Source organism: Coffea arabica, chromosome 11e, assembly GCF_036785885.1.
Source record: "Coffea arabica cultivar ET-39 chromosome 11e, Coffea Arabica ET-39 HiFi, whole genome shotgun sequence".
NCBI lineage: Eukaryota > Viridiplantae > Streptophyta > Magnoliopsida > Gentianales > Rubiaceae > Coffea > Coffea arabica.
In genome coordinates this window covers 28,644,787-28,665,662 of record NC_092331.1, presented here as the reverse complement: position 1 = coordinate 28,665,662, position 20,876 = coordinate 28,644,787, and positions in this window count along the sequence as shown.

Below are 20,876 nucleotides of genomic sequence, written 5' to 3'. Positions count from 1 at the left end.
AATTATTGCAATTACTGTAAGTTAATATATCATGCATTTCATAAAACAACTTTATTTGAAGGGGGATGATAAACGTTAGTATGTAATATTATTTTGATTTGTGCATTTGTAAGTATTATTACTTCATATATTTAGGAAGTGCTTGGTTGATCTTTTTAGTGTAAAAAAAATATGTAGATATGGCATTAGAAAATTAATGTTAATATAAATCGTTAAAAAAGTTGACTAATTAAATTATGAAACAATTTTGTTACTTTATTTGTTTCTAATTATTGTATCATTTTTTTGTAACTCATATTTTGTTTGTTGTTTGGTTGAAAAGGTTTGTCAATTGAGCAGATTAGCTTTTCCTATAATAGTGTTAAAATATTGAATCTTTGGAATTTAGTTCAAAGATTTTTCAACATTTTGACTTTTATAAACTGATTTCTAGTGCTGTAGGAATTAACTTCTATAAAGGGAGATAAAGAGCAAATAGTAATGTAAAGATGCATTATCAAAATAATTTTCTATAGAGATAGTAGATTCCATATATTTGAAAGTGATACATACCCAAGAAAAGAATTGTATAAGGAAGGTTCAAAAGTCTGATAGATTGAAAAATACGAGATTGCCACATAAGGCTTATGATCTTGAGTACCGCTGTACCAGCGGCTGCATTTTGGGTTTTTGATATTCTAGTACTTATGATGAATTTAGAGCAATGAATGGAATTGCAGTAGTGGCAGGTGGATTAATTCAATTCCTTTCCTTTGCTTACCTTTTAGTTCTTATTTCCTCATCACTTTTTTCTAATCTAGTTTCTCTTTGTAATCTGCAGGTACGCAGTTTAAATCACTCATCCTTTGGTTACTCATTTCTCCACTTCGCTGGCTGAATTATTTTTCTTAAAGCCATGGCTGAAGAATTAGAAAGGTTGTGCCAAAATCTTACGCTGAGAGATGATGAGGAGAAGGTGCTGCTATTGCTTGATGATAGTAACGGAGACTCAACTTTTCCCAGTGATCTTTGCATTCTAGGAAAGCTCTTCAGTCGGAAGCCCTTCAACGTAGAAGCTAAGATGGCTCCTAAGGGCGTCCACCTCGGCCCTCCCTCAGTTTCGCGGCTGGGCGAGGTGGTCTCCGCGAGTCCCGTGCCACCTCGACTTATTGCCTCGCTCCATCTCCCCCAAGGTGACTGCACCTCGATTTGGCCTTCTATCTGACATCTGACGTATCCCTGGGAAAACTGACTTTGACGTGATAGTGACATGGCCAATGCTATGTCCCTTCCATTAGGTCTAAGCTTGACACTGTCAGCCTAAGGCCTATGGGAACTGGAGTTTATCATTTTTCCCACCATATTGTTTCCTACAAATACCCTTCCATCTGTAGGAAAGTTACAGACACTCACTCTCACTTATATAAGTATTAGAGATACCAAGACCCTTGCTTTTAGTCTGCAATTAAGTACCCGAACTGACTTGATCGTCGGAGTGGGATCGAAAGATAAAGCCCAGTGCTGTGTCCGTGCTCTTTGTGCGGATTTGATAGGTGAACCTGTGACGCCCCGAAAAGAATGAGTGTGAGAACCCGAAAATTTTCTAATTTTCTAGTGTTTATTTTATTTAATCGCCCGCCTTTTCTACATTTTCTTTATTAGAAAAATTTCCCAGATAAAGTTTATGAGCAAAGATAGTTTTAAAATGATTTTTCTAGTATCGGTTAGTTTTTGAGAAATTAAGAGCGTATTTTGGACGTGGGACCCGCAAGTGCGGTAAATGCATTATATTTTTGACAACTTGTTGGAATTTTGTATTAAGTGATATTATTTTACAATGTGTTAAGATATTTGTATTGGAGAGACAAAAAAATAAGTTTTGAACCTAAGGGTGACAAGTGTCACCTTCCTATTAAACCTTGATTTTGACCATTATTTCTTACCTTTACTAATACTCAATTTTGACCCAAAAAGCACCCAAATTTCTGCAAGCTTGGCCGACCCTCTCTCTCAAGAAAGAAAGAAAACTCTTCAAGTTTTAGGCTCCAATCTTGCTCAAGTTGAACCATCCAACCATTTGATCTTGCAATTACTCCATAAAACCCCTCCACTTAGTGATTTTGAGGTGATTGGTGAAGTTATTTGGAAAGTTAAGGTGACCACTAGCTCTCTCTCTCTTGTTTCTAAGGTGAGTTGTGAAGAACCACCCTCCTTCTTTAATTGATGCTTAAATCATGCTTAGTGGTAGTATGAGATGCAAGTTTATGGGTTATTTCTTGATTTGTGGTTGAAATGATGAAGTTTTATTATTTTTGGGGATTTTTCTGTTTTAATATAAGCATGATTGTGTGGTCATGTATGATGATTGGAAATGTTATGTAATGAAGCTAGAAGGTGGAAAAAGTGGACAATTGCAAGCAATTTCTGTTTTGAAAGAAATCTAGAAAATTAGGGTTCTTGGCAATTACATTCTGCCCGAATTTATAGCTCCTAGTTAGAGGCCGAATTGGCCTTGGCTTAAAACATGAAAGTTGTAGGTAATGATATTTTAGAGGTGCCTACAAAATTTCAGGTCAATCGGAGTAGCGTAGAATGAGAAAAGTCGAAATTACTATTGCTGTTCTGGTTTTACCCGAATGTAAGAATTGCGCCTGTAATTGGTTGTTTTGGCTGGAATTGCTTCCGAATTGGTTGTTGAGGTCTTCTGATGAAATGTATCCCTGTTTCTTAGCTTTCAGCTGGTTTTGGAATTTCTGGATTTGGACTTCCTCTTGTATAATAGTTGGATCATGGATCAGAGTGGCGCAGTGGAAGCATGGACGCTTCGCTTTTGATATGTAATTATTTATTGGAGAATTTGATGTAATATTTGAGATTTATCTTGTAATTCATTTGAGTTATATTGAGATTTATCTTATATTTGTTTGAGGACTGTAGTGAGCGACTGAGTCCCGGCGAGAGTTGGGCAGGCGGCCCGCCGAACCCTGGGGTACGCCCTAGGGGGAGGTGGGGCCGTCACAGAACCCCTTCGGTTCGGATCAGTCATCCGGGATGTAACAATGCATTAAGTAGGAATGGATAAAAAGAAATCCTCTCTCTACGTAGAGGAAGCTCTCTCTTGGGATAAAAGCCCCACCTCCCCATTGGTGGGAGTTCCAGCAAAGTTCAAACTTTTTCAAAATCTCCACTAACCCGCACTTTTTCACAAGAATTTCCAACCCATCGTCACTACCAATCTTGTCTGTAACAAATGCAAGATTAATGCAGCACAACTATCGAACTTAGCGAACATTAAGGATGTCCACCCAAATGAAGCACAAGGCAACATAAAAACCACACTTTATGGTGAGTTGAAGCCAGGCAAAACTTGATTCCCCTTTTTCTTTTCCTTGCTCTTTTTTCTATGGTAGAATTTGTCCAGTCGTGACTTCCATTTCTTCTACCTGTTACCTTTTTTTTTTTATCTTGTCTAGCCTTAAACCTGACTTTAGTTGAAAAGGCCTAGATTTCTTTAGTTTGGAGAGGGAATACCCTTTAGCATCTCTGGTTTTATCTATGGAGGGAGATCTGACAGAGTTGTTGCAAAAATTTTCACTGGCTGGGAATGAGCTCTCTGGAGCTATGCTGGAACTTGAGGACCTGAACAATGGAGTGAGAGAATGTGAAGGAAGCTTGATAGGAAGAACAATGGGGGAGAAAATAGCTAACTTCATGGGGGTCAAGAATTTTGTGACTGCTGTGAGAACCTGTAACTTTTCCATTTTCTAGGTTTTATTATCTTTCTAGGTTTTCTTATCTTCAATGGTTTGTTTTCTGCACTTTCTGTATCCGGAAAATTTTCTAGATAATTTTATGAGTAAATATAGTTTTTAGATGATTTTTCTAGTATCAAATAGGTTTTGAGAAATTAAGAGCGTATACCAGACGTGGGACCCACTAGTGCGAAAAGTTCGGAAAAATTCGGCCAACTAGGTTAAGTTTTGGATACTGGAATTAATTTACCGGGTGTTAAGAGATAATTAGAGGAGGCTAAGTGGATTGGTATAAGAGAGACAAGTTAGGTAAGTATTTAATAAAAGGTGACAAGTGTCACCATTTGAGTGGTTTACCTTTAAGACCACTATTCATGGTCTTACCATTTGACTTAAATAAACCAAAAATGACCAAAAATCATCAAAAATCCTCCATAAGTGGCCGGCCCTCTCTTTCTCTCTTTCTCTCTCTCTTACTCTAAGCACAAGGAAGAAAACTCTTCAAGCTTGCTCCAAATCATCAAAACCAACCATTGAAACTTGCAATTTCTTCATAAAACCTCTTCAATTAGTGTTTGTGAGTTGTTGTGTGAAGTTATTTGAAAAGTTAAGGTGACCAATTGCTCTCTCTCTCTTGTTTTTAAGGTGAGTTGTGAAGAACCACCCTCCTCCCTTAATTGATGCTTAAATCATGCTTAGTGGTAGTATGAGATGCAATATTATGGATTATTTCTTGATTTGTGGTTGAAGTGATGAAGTTTTATTATTTTTGGGGATTTTTCTGTTTTAATATAAGTATGATTGTGTGGATATCTATGATGATTGGAAATGGTATATAATGACTCTAGGAGGTGGAAAAAGTGATTAATTGCAACCAATTTCTGGTTTGGAAGAAATTTCAGAAAATTAGGGTTCTAGTGGGAGCATTCTGCCCGAATTTTTAGCTCCTAGTTATAGGCCGAATTGGCCTTGATTTAAAACATGAAAGTTGTAGGGAATGACATTTTAGAGGTGCCTACAAAATTTCAGGTCAATTGGAGTAGTGTAGAATGAGAAAAGTCGAAATTACTATTGCTGTTCTGGTTTTACCCGAATGTAAGAATTGCGCCTGTAATTGGTTGTTTTGGCTGGAATTTCTTCCGAATTGGTTGTTGAGGCCTTCTGATGAAATGTAGCCCTGTTTCTTAGCTTTCATCTGGTTTTGGAATTTCTGGATTTGGACTTGGATAGCCTGATTTATGATGTTTCCGCTAGAATACGTTCTGTGAATCTGTTTTTGTAATCCTGGTATAGTATCTCGCATTTTTGACCTGGTTACACTCGAAACTGTGTTGAGTGACCTTCTGTAATATTGTAGCCCTATCTCTTAGCTTCGAAACGGTGGGTCTTGCACCTTCATCCGATAATCGTAGTGCCTTTGGAACCATTACCGCAAAATGAGGACAAAAACTGTTTTTTTCAGGGCTAAAGCTAAATCATTTCCGGATTTTTCTGGTTTCCTCTATTGTTTGTGTATGCTTAGGGAACCCTGTTTTGGTAGTATGTAGAATTGGTTTATGACTTGTAATCGAGTCTTATTGTGTTTATTTGAATAGTTTAGGGCTTGACTTTCATATCCGGTCATTTCCTAGCTAAATGTTGTACTTGAATGCCATTAAGCCTAGTGAAGGGCTTTTGGGAATGAGATTATTTTTGTACGAGATGTTGGGACTGTTTTGAGGAAATAATGAAGCCATGATGGTTGGAAAATAGGTAAACACAAGGGATATGCTGCTGAAATTTTACTTGAAGGCTAGTTGGATTTACTTGTGATTTGAGCGAGGGGCTTTTGGGTTGTTTGAGTCTAGGTCTTCATGTTACCTTTTCGTTTCCAAAAAAAATCATGTTTTGCACCCTTGCTTTAGTAATTATTTGGGCGAGGCATACGACTGGTAGTCGAGCCTCACATGTGCATTCTGTATACTCGATTTTTGAAAGAGGAACCTTCAATTGTTTTCCTTGAATTATTTTAGGGTTTCTTGGTGATTAAAGCTCTCTTTTGGGAGGCATCTGTACTTGAACTGGTGAGTGTACCACTCCCCTTAGTTGTTGATTAACTTGGGGTCTGTATAAGCAATCTGTGATATGATCGAATGTACTATCTGTTTGTTTATTCTGGTTGAGACGAAGGTGTACTTTATCACACTCGTTCTCTTGTCTGTTTATATGCCCAATTTACTATGTAAAATTTGAATCTGTTTTCTGTATCTGTATCTGTTCGGACGTCGTTTGGAGGCTGATAGCCAACGACCTTTCTGTGACCTCTGAGCTCAACACCTGTGGCCAGTTACTCGAGTCGGACCGGCAAGGGCCTGGTCGATTAGATAACGAACCACGGTAGTCTGTTTTGGGATCTTTGGGTATTGAGATCCGTTGATTCCGGTATACTCGAGTATTACCATTTCTGATCTGATTGGATTTCGGGCCCGGTGGGGGTATGTGAGGTGGAAGGAATCGAAGAAAGTGGAGTTTACGGTATTGGTTACTCCTTTAGCGTTGACGGAGTGTCAACTATTATTTCGATCAAGCTTCGATGATGCTAATGGGAATTTGGCTCCTGAGAGCCACCTGTATCCTTCTGATTTGAATCATTGGTTCCTTTACTTTACATCTGGCATGTGTACCTGATTTGTTAAATGTGAAATGCCATGATTTTACTGCTATATGTCTGGTACCTCATTGAGCGCAAGCTCACCCCTTTCTGTTTCTTTTTGTTTCCTTACAGGAAAATAAATACTTTTGGACTGCAATTGATAAATGGTTGCCGAATTGAGCTAGTTGGACATATTTTTTTGTATAGCTCATGTATTGAAACCCTAAATGTACTTTTGGGACCGTTTCCCTTTTGACTTGGCAAACCAGACATGTATCCACTTTTGAATACTTTTGTATGCCACTTTGGCTTGTAAATGCTAAGTTTTAAGATGTGAATGTTTATTTGATATTTGGTTGGGTTCTGACGGGTCGGTTACTATTCATGGCCGACTCCGGATTTCATTTTTTTATTTTGGGTTATTTTGCCATTTTGACTTGTTTACCCGCGTTGGTAAGTTCCGGATTGTATTAGCTTGTTCTATACCGAACCGTTAGTCCTGGCGAGAGTTGGGCAGGCAGTCCGCTAACCCCTTTGGTTCGCCTTAGGGGGAGCTGGGGCTGTCACAACTGCAGCATGCAGCTATCTCAGAAATATGACAGTAATGGAACTGGGGCCGAACTTGTTCCAATTTAATATCCCTAATTTGGAAGATCAAGAAAGAATAGTGAAAGAAGGTCCTTGGATGATAGATAACCAAATGTTGGTATTAAATAGGTGGTCAGAAGGGATTGAAGAGAACTATGGAGCTTTTGTAACTGCACCACTGTGGGTGCAGATATGGAATCTGCTAGTACATTTGCCAACCAAAGAGGTAGGAATAAAGATTGGGGCAGTTTTCAAAGAAGTCAAAGAGGTCATTGTTCCTCAGTCTGGGGGTAAAGAGGGTAGACACTTGAAAATATTAGTCCTAGCAGATTTGTCAACACCCCTTCTCAGAGGAACACTGGTGCAACTGGCAGGGTCGATCAAGTGGTAGCCTTTAAGTATGAAAGATGCCCATATTTTTGTTATAGTTGTGGAATAGTAGGCCATAGTGAACGCACATGCAAAGAACAAAGAACTGCATTAGGGAGTCTCTCAGAGAACCAATATGGCTCTTGGTTGAGAGTAGGAAATAACAGAAGTCCAATTAAGGAAAAAACAGTGAGGGCTAAAATGGAAAATGATAAAAGATACTGGAAGTTTCAGAATGGAGAAATGATTGAGAGGGATAGAAACAAGATTCAACCAGGAGAGAGATTCCTGGAGACCCTTAAGACTACAGGAAAAGGAAGTAGAAGCAATCAGGATCTAACAAAGGAGTGGAGGATAAGAGAGTTGGGGAAGTTCAAAGTGGTCCACCTAATAGGTTGGAAGCTAGTGAAACAGAACAAGTATGCTGTACTGATCCCCAGTACTTGACTAAGGAAAAGCAAGAACTTTCCCTGTTAGTACAAGACAAAGTAGATGAGAACCAAACTCTGGCTGAGGTGGAAGAAATGGAAGAAGACAGAGATATGGAAACACGTTGGCTAGATCAGGAAAACAGAATAAGAGAGAATACTGTAGGGGAAGAAGTGATCCAGGAAGAGCTCCAAAGGAACTTGAAGGTACAGGAGGCTATTAAAAAGCAGGTCAAAAGATCATACAAGAAGTTGAAGTCTCCAATTAAAACAAGAAGGCCTTTGAAGGAGAAAAATGAACAGGAAATTAACCTTGCAGGTAATGGCAAAAGGAAGTTGTTGATTTGCGATGAGGAAATGGAGGAGGTGCACCAGCAAGAGACAATATGCAAAAAGGCCAAACCATTTGTGATAACTGACCTAACAGTAATGCCTGAGGAGGAGATGGGGTCCTTCCCTAATGGGGCCTCCCAAAGGAAATGAGAGTTTTGGTGTGGAACTGCCAATGAGTGGGGAGCCCCTTGACAGTTCCCCATCTGAGAGAGGTGAACAACCTCTTCTCTCCAAATCTGATTTTCTTGAGTGAGACTAAAAATAGAAATCAGGTGGTAGATAGGATTGCTAGAGGACTTAGGTTCGATAATAGTGCTGTAGTAGAAGCTATGAACAAGGCAGGAAGGATGGCTTTATTGTGGAAGGAGGACACTCAAATCTTGGAAGTGAACCAAACAACTTTTACTATTGAGGCCACGATAGAGGATAATGATACTCACTGTGACTGGTGGTTTATAGGGATTTATGCGAGCTGTGATGCTCAGATCAGGAAGGAACAATGGAAAGTTCTGAGTGAAAGAAGAAGGTTGTGGGGAAATAGATTCATGATTGCTGAGGACTTCAATGATATTGTGTCAAATGAAGAAAAATAGGGAGGAATAGTCAGAGAGGAGAGGAGCTTCAAGGACTTTATGGATCAGAATAACTTGATAGACATAGGTTTTGACGATCACCCTTGGACTTGGAGCAATCATTGGGATAATGAAGGAGTGGTAAGGCAGAGATTAGATATATGTTTGGGCAGCTTTGAGTGGTTTCAGACTTTTGAAAAGGCAAGATGCCAGCACATGGATACTTATTCTTCTGATCATAGCATGCTATTATTAGACATAGATCCAGGAAAGGAGAAAAAGAAAAAAAAGGTTTTACTTTGATAAAACATGGCTCCAAAGGGAAGGGGTTAAACAGGTAGTGGAGAGAGCTTGGCAGAAGGAGGAGCATAGTTCACGTATGTTCAAAATCACAAAAAAGGTCAAAAACTGCAGAGTTGAACTACTGAAATGGAGAAATACCTTCCAAGCAAATTCTAAAGAAGGACTATAGAGATAGAAAAGGAACTGGAAGGAGTAAGAGACTCAGATTCTGTTAACAAAAAGAAGAAAACTGCTGAGCTTAAAAACCAGCTAAAAGAAGCCTACAAAGAGAAAGAGAATTTTTGGAGCCAAAAAGCCAGAATTAACTAGCTGAGAGAGGGAGATAAGAACACAAAGTATTTCCATGCCTATGTTAAGGGGAGAAGAACAAATAATAGGATCAGGAAACTGCAAAGGGAGAATGGCTCTTGGACAGAAAATGAGGATGAAATAGTCTCAGAAATTTCAGATTTCTTTAGAGAGTTGTTTACCAGTGGAGAAAGGAGTGATATGTCAAAGATTCTAGAGGGTATCCCCCACTCCATAACTCAGGAAATGAACACCAAGCTAACTAAACCAGTAGAGGAGGATGAAATCAAATCAGCTCTTTTCTCCATGCAGCTTGATAAAGCTCCAGGCCAGGATGGCATATCCCCCTTGTTCTTCCAAAGGTTCTGGAGCATTATCAAGGGTGATGTCATCCCAGCAATTCAATCCTTTTTCAGCTATGGTTTTATGCTTAAATCTATCAATCATACTGCCATCTCTCTCATCCCCAAAATCCTGAACCCAACCTGTTTGAAAAATTTTAGACCTATTAGCCTGTGCAGTGTTATCTACAAAACCATTTCCAAAATTTTGGCCAATAGACTGAAATCTGTTCTGGACAACTGCATAAGCAACACCTAATCTGCTTTCATCCCAGACAGGCAAATCTTAGATAAAGTAATCTTAGCTCATGAATACATGCACTACCTCAAAAATAAAAGACAAGAAAAAGAAGGATACATGGCACTCAAGTTAGACATGGCCAAAGCCTATGATAGGGTGGAGTGGCATTTTTTGCAAGCAATGATGCAGAAGATGGGTTTTTGTACAAAATGGATCAATTGGATCACTAGCTGCATGAAGACTGTCACCTACTCCTTGAATTGCAATGGGGAAACTAAAGGCTTTGTAACACCAGGTAGGGGAATAAGACAGGGAGACCCCCTGTCTCCTTACTTATTCTTAATCTGCTCAGAAGGTTTTTCAAATCTATTGAGGAAAGCTGAAGAGAGGAACGAGATAAAAGGCTTGAGGATCAGCAGGCAAGGACCTATTATCACACACCTTTTCTTTGCAAATGATTCCCTCATTTTTTGTAAAGCTAACATGCAACAGGCCAATGAAATCATGAAGATCCTCGAAACCTATGAAGAGGCTTTAGGGCAACTGATCAACCTTGACAAATCTTCTGTCTTTTTTAGTAAGAACATGCCCCTGGGGCAAAGGAAAGAAGTGTGCAGCTCATTGGGAGGGATGGCAGAGATGAAACAAGGGAATATTTAGGACTTCCAATGATGATTTCTAGGACAAAGGACCAGATTTTTGGTTTCATCAGAAAAAACATAAAACGAAAGCTTCAGGACTGGAGGAACAAGCTACTGAGCACAACAGGCAAAGAAGTAATGCTAAAGGCAGTCTCTATGGCAATGCCTACTTATGTCATGTCTTGCTTTAAACTGCCAAGGAAGCTATGTAAAGATATTAATGCACTGAAGGCCAATTACTGGTGGGGAGAAACAAATGGTAAAAACAAAATGCATTGGCTGTCTTGGAGGAAAATGTCAATGAAGAGAAATGAAGGAGGGCTGGGATTCAAGGACCTAGAAGCTTTCAATAAAGCATTGTTGGGTAAGCAGATTTGGAGGATACTCACCAAACCAAACCTCCTAATCAGCAAAGTGTTGAGAGCAAAATACTTCCCTAATGATTCTATCTTAAAATGCAGAATGCCTCCTGGATATGGCAAGGTCTATTAGGAGCCAGAAGTTTAATTGATAAAGGTTTGATCAGAAGAATTGGCAATGGGAGAAGTACAAACATCTGAGAACATAAATGGATCCCCGGATCAACTTCTGATAAGCCTACTCCCCTTAGAGCTCTAAACAGTGACTTGAAGATGGTGCATGAGTTAATCAGTCATAAAAGATGGAATAGAAACACCATTTTTAAATCCTTCAATCAAAGTGATGCAAAGAAGATTTTGAACATTCCCTTAAGTTTGACAGGGAGGGAGGACAGTTACTATTGACAACACAATGCAGGAGGGGCATACACAGTCAGCTCAGGCTATAAACTTCTAATGGAAAAGAGTACCAGTGCAGAGAAGGAAGAAATAGGTGCAGCTGGTCCAAGTCTCACAGAAGGAAGCCAACAAGTTAGACAGATGTGGAACACTCTATGGAAGCTCAACATCAAACACAAAATCAAGCTCTTCATTTGGAAATGCATAAAAGGTGCACTGCCAGTAAGAGTAGCAATCTACAGCAAGACAGGACTGGGAGATTCAGTGTGCAGAACCTGCGGGGAGGGTTAGGAAACAGTGGAACATTTACTGTTAAACTACTCACACACGTTGGAGATATGGAAGGCGGCCCCAATACAATGGGATGGTGCTGAAGACCAACAAGGAGATTTCAAACGATGGTGGATCAGAGTCTTAGAGGCAAGGAAAAGGCCAGGGGGGATGGAACATATTGGACTGACTGCAAACATTTTGTGGCAAGTGTGGAAAGAAAGAAACAAGAAGGAATTTGAAAACCAAAACAGCTGCTCACCAGCAAGGACAATTGACAAGGCCCTCAAAGAATGGCCGGAACAAGAGAAAATTGAGAATGCTAAAGCCAGACTGAAGAGAAACAATTTCCAATCATGACGAACAACATCAGGGTCAGGAAGCTGAGGGTACCATAATTCTGGATGTGGCTACAACAAGTCAGCAAAGACAGGTCTCACTTGGGATTGGAGTCACAGCTAGGATGCATCCAAACACTAACATTGCGGAATGGGCACTCAAAGAGAGAAGCCTGGGAAATAAAGACTTAAATGAAGCAGTGGCCATCAAACTCGTTTTGTGTAAAGCTCTAGAATAGCAATGGAGTAGGGTTAAGATCTATTCCCAGAACAAGGAACTCCTGAGATAGTTAAAGTACCAGAGCCCCTTAGATAGTAGCATAGCTACTTTGATTGATGACATTTTGATACGAACCCAATCGTGCTTGGCGAACTCGTATTCCAATAACAGGATCTAGACACGTGACTTCAAGGTTTGATTGTGCGGAACCCTAAACCCCCTTAGAATCCCTTAGATGAGAACTAAGACTAATTCTTAACTCTCAAGAAAAGATTAAAGGAACTTATGGTCTTGGTAGAATGGCGCCACAAACAAGTGTGATTCTTTCTTGATAAGCCAAGAAGAACACTTAAAACAAATCTAAGATATTCAAAGGTTAATCGAAGCTAAGAATTCCAAACCAGATCTCTTGGAAGTGATTCGCCATGTTTGGAAACAAGATGTGGGTGGGCCTCCGCTACGCGTATTGTGTTCTAAATTATTGGCAACAAGGAGAGCTATTCAATCATGGAACAAGCAACATTTTGGGAATATTTTTGACGCTGTCCGTTCTTCAGAAATGGCGGTTCAACGAGCTGAGGAGTTGCTAGACCACGATTATTCCGAAGAGTGTCAAATTGAGCTTAATAAGGCACAAGCAGAATTGCGGTATTCAATGTCAATTGAAGAACAGTATTGGAGACAGAAGGCCAGGGTCAAATGGCTTCGTCATGGAGATAGGAATACAAGATATTTTCATGCGGTAGTAAGGCAGAGAAGAGCTCAAGGAATGATACACCGCATCAAAAAGTCCAATGGTGCGTGGGTGGAAAAGGACGATGATATAGCAAGTGAGGCAACGGCATATTTCAATGATCTTTTCACGGGCTCTTTGGAATCATCTACTGATATGCTACATTTAATTCCGCACTTGGTTACGGAAGAGGATAATGGAAAACTGGAAGCATTACCTTCAATTGAGGAGGTATATGGAGTCATAAAGTTAATGGATGGAGAAAGTGCAGCTGGCCCAGACGGTTTTACAGGCAAATTTTTTACATTTGCTTGGGAAGTGATCTCTCAAGATGTTTACAATGCAGTACTGAGCTTCTTCTGTGGGGCGGAGCTACCACGATTCATCACTTCTACTTCAATTATACTAATTCCAAAGACGCCAAATCCTCAGGAATTCTCTCAATTCAGGCCTATCAGTCTATGCAATTTTTTCAATAAAGTGTTATCTCGGATTTTGACAGACAGGATGGCTTGTTTACTGCCAAAAATCATTTCCCCACATCAGACAGGTTTTGTGAAGGGCCGCAATATAACTGAAAATTTTCTACTAGCTCAAGAGATGGTATCAAGCATGGGGAAAAAGAATAGAGGTGGAAATGTTTTAATGAAACTAGACATGTCCAAGGCATATGACCGGATGTCATGGGGTCATATTATTAATATTCTAAGGAGGTTTGGATTCGGGGAAATATTTATTGACCTTATATGGCGGTTACTCTCTAATGTCTGGTTTTCAATCATTATAAATGGTTCCTCCTACGGTTTCTTCAAGTCTTCGAGAGGTCTTCGTCAGGGAGACCCATTATCTCCTGCATTATTCATTATAGGATCTGAGGTTTTATCTAGAGGACTGAATAACCTCACCATGCAATCGAGGTTCCTGGGTTTCAAAGTTCCATATCGGTGTCCGACTATTACTCACTTGGCATTTGCGGATGATGTTCTTATATTCGCAAATGGATCCTCTTCTTCTCTGAAGGCAATCATGCAGGTGTTACAGGCATATCAAAGGTGTTCGGGGCAGCTCATAAATGTGCAAAAAAGCTGTTATTTGGTCCACCCATCGATGCCACCGGCGAGACGAAGGGTGATTGAACGTATCACTAGGTTTGCCTGGCAGTCATTTCCGATACGTTATTTGGGATTCCCTCTTTATTCTGGAAGATGCAAATCTTCATATTTTGGAGAAGTGTGTCAGTCTATTCTAGGGAGGATTTTGTCATGGAAATCAAGGCTGCTTTCCTTTGGAGGCAAAATAGTTCTAATCAAGCACGTGTTGGCTTCTATGCCAATGCATCTAATGTCAGCTGCTGTGATCCCGGCCAAGGTGTTCAAAATTATAGAAAGTTCGTGCTCGAACTTCCTGTGGAGATCATCAACCGACGACTCGAAATTCCACTGGATACGATGGTCTCATTTGTGTTACCCGGTTGAGGAAGGGGGAGTCGGGTTCCGGAGACTACGAGACGTATATCAAGCTTTTTCATGCAAGCTTTGGTGGAATTTCCGAACAGGATCATCCCTGTGGGCATCGTTCATGAAAGCAAAATATTGCGGAAGCCTTCATCCTTGTCAGATCGAACTCAGAACAACGGACTCGGCAATCTGGAGAAGGATGATCAACGTAAGTAGACAAGTGGAGCTCTCAATGTTATGGGATGGAGCTTGTCATTTTTGGTATGACAACTGGTTGGGAAGTGGTGCGTTATTTCTACATGCAAAAGTTATCCCAAATTTGTCATTCCAAAATTTTATCACCAATGGTCACTGGAATATAAATCTCTTACATTCGACGATGCCAAGCGAGAAACTTACTTCCATTTTGGCACACCCGGTACCAGAGGACGGGAGGGAAGTTGAAGTCTTTTGGATGCCCACGACATCTGGTAAGTTCTCTCTCCAATCGGCTTTTGGGGACGTCAGGCAGACCCGACACAAGTCAATGGCTTTTACTTACATTTGGCATCCTCAGATTCCTTGGAAAGTCTCATTCTTCATGTTAAGATTGTTTCTGAGAAGACTACCATTACCAGATAGGTTAGGTAAGCTTGGCTTCCAACTTCCCTCAAAGTGTTTTTGCTGCTCCTCGGCATCTGTGGAGTCTATTGAGCACCTATTTGCCAACGGACATATTGCCTCGGTAGTTTGGAACTGTTTTGGAGGCCTATGTGGATTCAGGTGTCCAGGATCTTTTTTACGTCCTCGCATCGTAGGATGGTGGCTACGTTTACATGACTCTGAGACACGACGACTTATCGACCGCATTCTACCTAGTGTACTTTGCTGGCAGATTTGGAAAGCAAGAAATAAAGCAATGTTTGAGGGTGTCCAGATGCAATCGTCTGCTATTTGTAAGAACATTTTCTCAGAAATACAGTCTATGGTGGGGATTCATTTCAAACAAGAACTTCAATTGCAGTCTTTTCATCATTTGTATGATCGATTGCATGTATCTGTCGGTAGAATTGCATATAAATTGGTTCGCTGGGAAATAAAGGAGACAGGGAGGTTGATACTCAACACGGATGGATGCTCTAAAGGTAATCTAGGAGTGGGTGGAGGTGGTGGAGTTCTCCGAGATTCATTTGGCGTACCAGTGATTGCTTTCTCGGCTTATCTTGGACAAACTACATCTCTCCGTGCAGAGACTTGGGCCTTTCTTATTGGTCTTCAAACATGTAAAAATAGGGGCTTCGAAAATATAAGGGTTCAATCAGATTCATTGCTTTTAGTTGAGATCATTCAGCAGCGTATTCAATGTCCATGGGAGATTCGAAGGGAAATCAGACAGATTTTGAAGCTCTTGGAAGATCCTGCTCATTTATCACACTGTTATCGAGAGGCTAACACAGTTGCTGACGCTTTATCCAATGTCGGAACATCTCATCCCTACCAACAAGTCAAGATTTATGACAGCTTCACTATGCTCCCAAGGGTAGCTCGTGGGGCAATTTTTCTAGACAAGTTGGGTTTGCCCTCAGTTCGGAAAATTAGACGTCTGTAAGGAAAAATATTGTGTATATCTCTTTCATTAATAAAATAAAAAAGTTCAAATAAAAAAAAAATCGAAGCTAAGAGACTTACTCTTAAAACTGAAATTTCTTTATTGATGAATGAATGAATAAAACTCGGACAAGCCTTCTTTTTATATGCTTCATGAACCGAAATCCTAAGTAGCAATGGAAAACGATATTACTCCAACTAATCCTAAACCTAACTTACTAAGAAAACTAACAAACTGAATTTGGAAAGTGGTATTTCGCCCTAAATGGACAAGGGCTGGTCGGCTAAGGCCTATATGGGCTGCCCAACCTTATTCTCAAGCCTACACTAGACACTAAACTCGATAGTGAAGCCCATCATGCAGTCCGTCCTTTCTCTAGTCATCCGGGGCTTCCTCATGAACTTGGAGTAGGCTCACCATCATGTGATTAGACTCTTGAATCCTCCCTATGCATGTATGAACAATTTGTAGAAATGTTTGGAGGTTCTTTCGCATCTTCCTTTCCCTTGCTCGATTTATCGGTCCAAGGCTCACTGATGGTGCACGTAGATCATCCTCACTCGAGCCTCTTGAAGTGACAACTTGAGCTCTTGGTGGTTCCTCATCAGTCCCCTCCTCTTGAGAAGGATTTGTCCTCAAATCGAAGTCATCACCTACATCAAATGGGAGCAAGTCAGCGACGTTAAAAGTAGAGCTAACACCATACTCACCTAGGAGGTCAAGTTGGTAGGCGTTGTCGTTGACTTTGGCAAGGATTTGAAAGGGTCCATCTCTGTGAGGCATCAACTTGCTTCGCCTTTTCTCAAGAAAGCGCTCCTTGTGCATATGTAGCCACACCCAGTCTCCAGGTTCGAATAGTAGTTGTCTGCGCCCTTTGTTGGCATGTCTAGTAAATTGCTTTGTGCGCTTCTCAATGTTTGCTCGTGCCTTCTCATGAAGTTGTCTTACTATTTCGGCCTTTTTTTTTACCATCAAGGCTCACATGTTCACTCAAAGGTAAAGGCATGAGATCTAGTGGTGTTAACGGGTTGAGATTCTTGCAGTAAGAAATGGAATTAAAAAATTGTCCAACATGTAGCTCAAGTGTACAAGTACCATTGGAAATTTTCATTTCGAGAAATGAAATTTCTTGTTTTGCCAAAATCATTTTCTTTTTAGAAATCATAATTCCATACTGCTTAATAATATTATGGAAATCATTAAGCAATTGGAAGTGTGAAAACTGAGTAGTAGAGTGGGTAGAGCGGTTATAAGCAAATTCAATGTGCGGTAAGCATTTTTCCCACGTTCTCAAGTTGTGCTCAATTAAGGCACATAACATGGTAGACACGGTCCTATTAACTACTTTGGTCTAGCTATCGGTTTGAGGGTGACTAGCAGTTGAAAACAACAACTTAGTGCTTAACTTAGACCAAAGTATTTTTCAAAAGTAGCTCAGAAATTTAACATCACAGTCAGAGACAATAGTGCGGGGAATACCATGCAAACAGACTACTTCTTTAAAGAATAGGTCAGCAATATATGGTGTATTATCAGTTTTGTGACAAGCAATGAAGTGTGCCATTTTTTAGAACCTATCTACTATGACAAAGATGGAATCATGTCCCTTTTTTGTTCTAGACAAACCAAGAATAAAATCCATAGAAATGTCAACCCATGGTTCACTAGGTATAGGCAAAGACATGTAGAGACCATGTGGGTTTACCTTGGATTTGGCGCAAAGGCATTGAATGCATCGTGCAATCTCTCTCTCGACATCTCTTCTCATGTTTGACCAGTATAAGTGTTCCTGCAAGATTGAGAGAGTTTTAGCTATCCCAAAGTGCCCCATTAGTCCTCCACTATGAGATTCTTTAACCAGTAATTGACGGATGCATAGTCCTCCCCATTTAGGGATGCATAGTCGGTCCAAGTAGTAAAGAAACCCGTCGGCTATGAAAAACTTCTCCTGGGCCTTTTGCTTGTATGCTTCAAACACTAACTTAAAATCTTCATCAGTTGCATATAAATCTTTGATAAGCTCAAAACCAAGTAGTTTAGCATCTAAAGTAGCAAGAAGAGAGTACCTTTGTGAGAGTGCATCAGCGACTATGTTAGACTTACTAGTTTTGTATTTTATAACATATGGAAAAGTCTCTATGAATGAGATCCATCGCACATGCCTCTTACTCAGCTTGTTTTGAGATTTGAGAAACTTGAGTGACTCGTGGTCGGTGTGGATGACGAACTCCTTGGGTCAGAGGTAGTGTTGCTATACTTGAAGTGCTCGAATCAAAGCGTACAGCTCCTTGTCATAGGTGCTATACTTCAACACTGCACCATTCAGTTTCTCACTAAAGTAAACAACTGGTCATCCTCCTTGAATCAACACTGCTCCTATGCCAATCCCTGATGCATGACATTCAATCTCAAATGTATTAGAAAAGTCAAGAAGAGATAATACAGGTGCGTGTGTGAGTGCGTGTTTAAGAGAGTCAAAGGATTTTTCCTGTTCTTCACCCTAGTGGAACGATACATCCTTTTTAATTATAGATGTCAAAGGTGCTGCTATGGAGCTAAAGTCGCGCACAAAGCGTTGATAGAAGCTTGCAAGTCCGTGAAAGCTCCTTACTTCCCCAACGGTGGTCAGCCTTGGCCATTCTTGGATGGCTTTGATTTTACTCTCACCCACCTTGATGCCCTGTGAACTTACAACAAAGCCTAGGAATGCTAGTTGGTCAGTGCAAAAAGTGCATTTCTTGAGATTAGCATAAAGACATTCCTTTCGAAGAACTTCTAACACAAGTTTAACATGTAGCAAATGTTCTTCTAGACTTGTGCTATAAATGAGAATATCATCAAAATACACTACTACAAATTTGCCTAAGTACTCTCGCAAGACATGATGCATTAATCGCATAAAGGTACTTGGTGCATTAGTATGGCCAAAAGGTATGACTAACCACTCATATAACCTGTACTTAGTCTTAAATGCAATTTTCCATTCGTCCCCCTCTTTAATTCTAATTTGATGATATCCAGATTTCAGATCAATTTTCGTGAATATAATTGCCCCACGTAATTCATCTAACATGTCATCTAGTCGAGGAATGGGATGATGATACTTTACCGTTATGATATTGATAGCTCGGCAATCCATGCACATCCTCCAAGACACGTCCTTCTTTGGCACAAGAATGACTAGAACAGCACAGGGACTTAAGCTCTCTCTTGCCCATCCTTTGTCTAGAAGCTCCTCCACTTGCCTTTAAATCTCCTTGGTCTCCTCAGGGTTGCTCCTATAGGCAGGGGTGCTCCAGGGATGAGGTCTATTTGGTGTTCGATACCCTGTACGGGTGGCAATCCACTTGGCACATCATCTGGAAAAACATCCTCATACTCCTGCAAAAGCTTAGCAAAAGAACTAGGTAATGAAGGGTCAAATGTGTTAGTATCATTCGAAACTTCCTTGGTGTAAAATAAGAGCATGGTTCGGCCTTCAAGTAACCCTCTCCTTACATCCTTGGCTCTTGCACTCAACAATATTTTTCCCTCTTGTTTTACCTCATGACCCGTCCCATTTATTCCCTTTTCTCTCTCATTTTGCACGAATCTTCTCCTCTTTTCTCTTTCATGTTTTTCCACTTTTTATCGCTCATCAATTTTCTCACATTCCTGCTGAATTTTCATTTGGTCCTCATACACTTGCTTAAGTGTGAGTTGTGCAAGCGTGATCTTCTTTCCTTTATGTAGGAAAGTGTACATGTTGATACGACCATCATGGCTAGTACTCCTATCAAATTGCCATGGTCTACCAAGTAAAATATGGCTAGCCTGAATAGGTATCACATCACAAAGTACTTCATCCTCATAAGCACCAATTTTAAAAGAGATGAGTACCTGTTGAGACACTCGGATGTCTCCATAATTGTTTAACCATTGCAGGCGATATGGTCGGAGGTGCTCGCGGGTGGGAAGTCTTAACGCATCGACCATCACTGAGCTTGCTACATTGGTGTAGCTCCCAGGGTCTATCACCAAACTACACACTCTACCATTTACATGGCATCGGATGTAGAAGATGTTCTCCCTTTGGATCTCCTCTTCCTTAACATGTGCGGCTAGTGCGCGCCTTGCAACGAGTCCTAATCCAATAGACTCCTCCAATGGCGGTTGTACGACTGCTTCCATTTCATCTTCCTCATCTAGTGGTGGCATTTCCTTATACTCTTCCTCATCATCGGATATTACCTCTCCGCTTGGAAGCACGATCATTGTCCTTTGATTTGGACATTGGCTAGCAATATGGCCAAGTCCTTGACACTTCCAACACTTGGTGTCGCGACTCCTTGCCCTAGGAGGTTCGTTGGATAGCTTGGAAATGAATTTTCCCTCCTCCTTGTACGGTGTTGCCTTCGGTTTGGTTGGTGTGGCATAGCCTCCCAATGGCTTGGTCTCCTTCCTTGGAGTGCTAGCTCGGTTATACGATGGTGAAGGCGTAGGGAAGTTCTAAGCTGGCCTCTCCTCTTAAGCCTTTGCTCAATCTATAAGGCTTTCTCGAGCATATCCTTTAATTCCACGTAATGGTGCATCTCGACCTCATCCACGATCTCCGCTCGTAGACCACTAAGAAATCTTGCCATGGTAGCTTCCCGGTCCTCCACTATGTCCGCTTGAAGCATGATGATCTCTATCTCTTTATAGTAATTCTCAACACTTTGATTCCCTTGCCTTAAGTTTTGTAACTTGTGGTACAAGTCACGATGGTAATGGCTAGGAACAAAGCACTTGCGCATAAGAACCTTGAATTCGGACCAAGTGGTGATCTCAATATCTCTAATACGCCTTCGACTAGTGGTAATTTGATCCCACCAGATGATGGCATACTCAAAGAATGCCATGACCGCGAGTTTCATTTGTTGCTCCTCCGTGTAGTCATTACAATTAAACATGAGCTCCACTTTCTTTTCCCACTCAAGGTAGACATCCGGGTCGGTCTTACCTTCAAAGGACGGCACTTGCATTTTGATTCCTTTGATCGCCTTTCCTCTTGGTTCTTCTCGTTG